Source organism: Pinus tabuliformis, chromosome 2_1 (assembly GCF_031772625.1).
Source record: "Pinus tabuliformis cultivar Carrire ecotype Pingquan chromosome 2_1, CPIR1, whole genome shotgun sequence".
In the NCBI taxonomy this organism is placed as follows: domain Eukaryota; kingdom Viridiplantae; phylum Streptophyta; class Pinopsida; order Pinales; family Pinaceae; genus Pinus; species Pinus tabuliformis.
Genome location: NC_142299.1, coordinates 406,834,770 through 406,840,769, shown reverse-complemented (window position 1 = coordinate 406,840,769; position 6,000 = coordinate 406,834,770).

Below are 6,000 nucleotides of genomic sequence, written 5' to 3'. Positions count from 1 at the left end.
TCAAAATGTACTCCTATTTAAGCTCTCATATTTCATTTTCAAAAATCGTTATGTTCATCTAGCAAGCAAGGAGTCCAAAAGTAAGAAGAAGAGGCGAATTTGAGTGAGTTTGGGTGAAAGAAGCTTGGCGCTACGCGTTGGCTGAGTGGCGTTGCGCTTTTGGGCAAAACAAGTCAGCGCTGCGCGTTGGAGACTTGGCACTGCGCGTTGGAGACTTGACGCTGCACGTAGAGCCTGGCGCTACGCGTCTAGAAGAATTCTCCAGTGTAATTTTACATGAGCACTGCGCGTTGGGGCCGGCGTTGCGCGTCTGGGCAAAGGCACTGTGCGTGGAGGAGAAAGGCTCCAAAACCCTCCAAAACCTCAAAAAACCTTCAAATTGCTTTCTCTTTCCCTCTTTCCAAGTACGTTACCCTCTTCTCCTTCATTTCTTATTTGCATATGAAAGTCATAAGCGTCATTCTTCATGATTAAAATCAAACCCTAGTTTTACTCTATTCATACTAAAAAACCTTAAACCTATTTGTTTCTTCCCATCACTTATCATTAGAACTCAAAACCCCTCTCTACATCACTACATATCCCCTCATTATATCCTCTCATCCTAAAACCCCCCTCCCTCACTCTCATAATTCACATCTTACCCTTCATTGTCTAGTCTACCCTAATACATCCCTTCACTCCTAAAATGCTCCCACTCATTCCCTTTATCCCTTTCTAGGAGTGTGCAACCAAACAACCTTGCAAACATGGACAGGAGGAAGACCGTGATGATGAGGAGGAAAGAAACTTTGATCTGGCAAAGTATGATGAGCTTGAGCAGCATGACACTCAAACCATTGATTTAGAGGATCAGGATGAAGAAACAGTCAAAGACATCATCATTCGGGAAAAGGAGGGCCAAGTACAGGCCCTGATGGACAACTTAGAGAGGGCCAAGTATATCATCACATACTTAGAGCAGGAAAATAAACAGTTGAGTGACAAACAAGTCCTCATGGGGCTGGAGGTGCTCAAGGAAAAACGACAAAGTGGCAAAGAAGCACAAGTCACTTTGACCCCTATTGAGCAGGAGATAGAAAAGGATAGAGAAACTTGGCTTGAAAGAGTCAACCTACACCTTGAGAAGCTACTACAGAAGGCCAATGGAGATAGTCAGATGCTCAAACACATGGCCTATCATTACAGGACTCGCAATAGGATTTACATCATAAGAATCAAGAAGATGAAAGCTAGGTTAAGGTGGGCCTTGAAGGGAAAGAAAGAGGAGAATAGACTTAGAATGTTGGTTGAGGCTTCCTTGACTCATCAGAGAATATGGTGGTGAGGCTTCACACAAATTTTGGGGAAATTTTGAGCAAATTTTAGCATTTGCAATTTTTGGAAATTTGACACACAGAAAAATGGCCTAGACGCGTAGCGCCACTGGCGTTGTGCTTTTCCTAGGGGCACCCAATGGACAAATGGCTTACATTTTGGGATTCAGGGCAGTGAGGACATGCATCCTAGTAAGTTTCAAAGTCTTTGGAGCAGAACTGGGCCACCAAAAGGTCAAAAAACACCCTAAAAATCACCTTTCTGCCACTTTTTGGACACACAAAAGCAGTCTTGGGAGAATCAAGTTTGGAGGGGACAAATGAGCTCCAAATTCAGGAATTCTACGTATTCTGGAAATTAGACTTGAAGACCTTCCCGTGAGTTATCATGGGCTCAATTTGGATGTCGGGAAGGCCTTCAAAAGGGACCTGAAAGTGGCGTTGGTGTTGAACCGGTGGCGCTGTGCGTAGAGCAAATTTTGCTCATGATGCCTATTTTTCCAGTCTTTTACTATGATCATGGATTCTCTCTCATGGTGGATGATTTACTATTGGGAATGATGTCATGGCTTGTAAATATGATGGTTAAAAAGTTGTAGAGGGTAGATTCATTGCTTTAGGAGATAGTTTGAAGTCAAATGAATTAGTTTTTCACTTTTAGAGGCAAGTTGTTGATGATGCCTATATTCATGTTCCTTTTTTAGTATGAGTTAGATAAGCTCCTCATCTTAGGGATTCGACCCTTGAAGATGGGAGGAGGTTGAATGCTTGTCTATATCTTCTTCTTCTTTCTCTTTGTGAGAGGTTGGACTCAGTTGGATGCTCAAACCTTGATTGTACATCATTGTAAGGAGAAAAATAAGATTTGCAGCTATTTTTATGGGATCCCTGTGGTATGGAGTTTTAGTACAGTTTCTTCTTTTCTGATCATTTGTTTACATGTTTTATGTATGCCATCATTCATTTCATTGCTTCTAGTTGAATGTTTTCAAGTTTGATAGGTAGAATCCATTGTATCAATGCTCTGCCTTGGGAGATCATTCAACATTTCATGTTTTCTACTGTTTAAGAAGGATCCATAGTTGTCATATGCCCTTCTTAGCTCCTCATCAGTCTTAAACACCTCACACCATCAAAGCCTAAAGTGCTAAAGCCTATGCCTACCTTGCCCCATAGAACACCCTGCATTTTTGACCTAGTTTCCCAGACCTAAACTGCCCTACTCCTCCTGATCCGGCAAAACACCAACAAAATTCAATCAAAACCTTTGAGCTACTATACCTAGCCTAAAATACTTTACCTCATCCATTCATCTTGACTAAGATCCTTACGGAGAAAGCCCTCTCCTAGCCTAGTAGGGCTAGCTACTTGGCTAAGCATGGTTTTTGGTTACCCTGACTTGCCTTCCTTCAGCCTGAGGTTGAATCCAGGTGATAAGACATGTAACCTCCAACTGCTAAAAATAGATCCCTGAAACAAGGGATGCCTTTGCATGCTGCCTTGGGAGAAGCAACCCATGCATGCAAGTCAATTTTGCTCGGTCTCTGAGGGAACCGGTCAACTCAGCTGCACATGCAAGAGACTGCTTAACTGCTGGGAGAAAATGTGCATTTCTGGCTGGGAGCTCGGCTAGATGCCCAAGAGATTTACGCAATTTTGGGGTAGAGCAGCTCACTGCTAACCAGATTTGTGCAAATTCTGGGTTGAGCAGCCCTGCCAGGGAAAATTTCACAATTTTCACTGTGAGTGTTAACTACCATAATTGCGCAATTCTGGAGCCCAACAAGCTGCTAGTCAGGATTGCACAATTTCTGTAGGGAAGGCTAGTTTCCCTCTAGAATTGCACAATTTCTTGGGGGAGCTGCTCTGCCTGCATCTTAACCAAGTCTGGGTGATCAGCTTGTGAGGGGAATGCATCGAGCTGTGATTGATAGGCTGCCTTTGTGCAAGAAAAACATTGAAACTTGTGAACTTGACGAAGCAAGGCAAGCTACTATGAAGGTTGGAAGGGAGGCTCCAAAACGAAGCTAAGGAAAAATTTTGGAGGGTGGTTGTAGTCACTACAACAGGGTGCTAGAAGCTAACATCATGTCATAGCAACAGGTAGTGAGGATTGGGAGTTGTGGACTTCCAATATGGTTATTGGATCCAGATATCCAGTTGATTGGTGGGACACTCCATTACTTAGTGAGTAAAATCCAAATAGTAGGTGACTTGGTTCTTTATCAGGGTAAGACATGGGGGATCACTGGGGTCTTCATCGTATGGTGAGGCATGTGGTTGTTTAGGATTAGGGATAGACATGGAGTGATAGGCGTGAGCATTGATAAGTCATATTAGTAGGTTGAGCTTAGCCTCAATCATTGCATATATTATTGGCGAGAGTTACAAGAGAGGAGGTTCTGGTACGAGCATAGTAGGCAGTTAGCCATGACTAGAGTGTGACAGGGTCAGCAGGATAGTTTCTTTCTATGATGGGCATGGGACCCCGACATCATATTACTTTACCACTAATTGACCTTTATGGAAGAGCTGGCTAGTATAGGAGGAGATCACCCAAATCTTCCCCAAAGCTTTAGGAACTCGCTGATAGCATGGGAGACCTCCTCATCATGACAGGCTGGTTGGCAGGAGGATACTAGGGGAAGTTCATGCAGGAAAGAATTCATCCCCACAGGGATTGTGTTGTGTCATCAAGAGTTTACTCTTGGAGTGCATGAGGTGGACTACTCGGTAGGGAAACTTCACGGGGAGTTGGACAAAGTCCTACATTATCACGATGCTCTAATTATTGATAGTATGCAAAAGGATATTGGTACTTGTATCTTGTTGGACAACTAATGGAGTAAGGTTTGATTTTCATTGATCAAGATGGCTTGGGATCCTAGTATTGAGGGATTCCTTCATGTCAAGAGAGTGTTGAGACTAGGGATGAATCAGTGGCACATTTGTGACTCTAGTATTATTCGTGGTTATAGCGGTGATCAAAAGTCAAAGAGGGAACTTGTTCAATCATTGCTTGAGGACAAGAAATTTTTGGGAAGGAGGATTGTCATGTCCCCAATAATTAATAATTTTGTTAACGGAAATTATCAAATTTACAATTTTGGTGAATAATAAATATTTTTAGCAAATAAACTTAGGAAAATGGGTTATGATGGCTCGATATAAATTTTGGAGAGAAAAGAAGGCCAAACTTAGGATAAAAGAAAAATTAAAGTAAAGATAAATTGTGGAGGTTACCAAAATGGAAATCGAACCATGAGAAGAATCAAACCATAATATCAAAGCATAGTGCAAGAGAAATCGACCCATGGTGTGAGGAAGGGAAAGAAATAATAAAAGGAAGGCAAGATCCTCATTTTGATCATTCTATTTGGCATTTCATTTCAGAATTAGAGAGTTTTCTTGAGCTACTTAGCTAAGTCAACCAGTGTTGTTTAACACAAGGAATTTCCAAGAAGAATTCCACCCTCATTTCGAAGAAATTCGAGTGTCTCCGTAGTGAGGTAATTTGGGGAGTCCAATTCAGGATTTCCATAGAGCTTTATTGTAGGTATTCACTTAGTTTGCCACTCCTTGGGCATAGAGGCTATTCGAATTGCTCATTGGAGGATCAACTATTGTGGGTTTGATTTCTATATATTTTGCAGGGGTTGAGCAATAGTGTTTTTTTCAGGTATTAGAGCTTATTTTGGACGAAAGTTTGAGGAAGGACTTTTGTTGGGATTTTGAGGAGTTTCTCTTTGGGGAAATTGTGCATTCTTGTAGCAGTTTGATTTTTGTAGCTCATTGGTAGACTGTGAAGGGTTTCACATTGATTTTTGGGTTTCAGTGACTGGTGGATTCAGCTTGAGATTTTCTGGTTTTTTTTGGGTTTCGTGAGAGGATACTCCAGTTAATTTTACAAAACACTTCGGGTGATATTAAGGCCTGAAATCCTCATTCTTATGGCAGGGTGCATTGTTGGTTTAACAAGGATTTTCGCACTATTTTGGGCATCTGGGTCCACTGGAATTAGCTCAAAATATTTATGGGTTTTATTGGTTGGGTGTGAGGAGCCTCCCTCTAATTTTTCAGAAATTTTGGAGCTGTTTCAAGTGTTCATTTCATAGTTTTCCTCCAATAGCAGCAACAACAACAACAATTTATGGGCAATGCATTTGGATAGATTGAGCCATTTCAGTTGGATATTTCACTTAGTTCCCCACCTGGTTATTACATGCTTGCAGTAGAAAGCCCAAGCTCTATATATTCACTCCATTATATTTAGTTACAACTTTGAAATCAATAAAATGGCTTAGTTATATGGCTATTATTTTATGGTTCTCTGATCTATTTCTGTTTGTGTAAATTTGTGCATGCACGTGTGAAAATTCTTGGTTGCAATTTAGTGTATGTTTTTACATTCACTATATTTTCTAGTTTGGAACATTACATATACACAAAAAATTCCCCTGGATCCCAAAACTAGGAATACCATATCGATTTTTCAATATATTCCTTTTAATGTTACAATACATATATATACATGTCGAAGTATTCATAAACCCCAATCCGCTAACCCTGGATGAGAACATACTTGTAGTCCCCTTGACCAAATCTACAAATACCATGGGAAAAAACCACCGTGCCCAAAAACCATGCGCAAAAACATGGGTAGGTTCGCCCACCATCTTTAGGT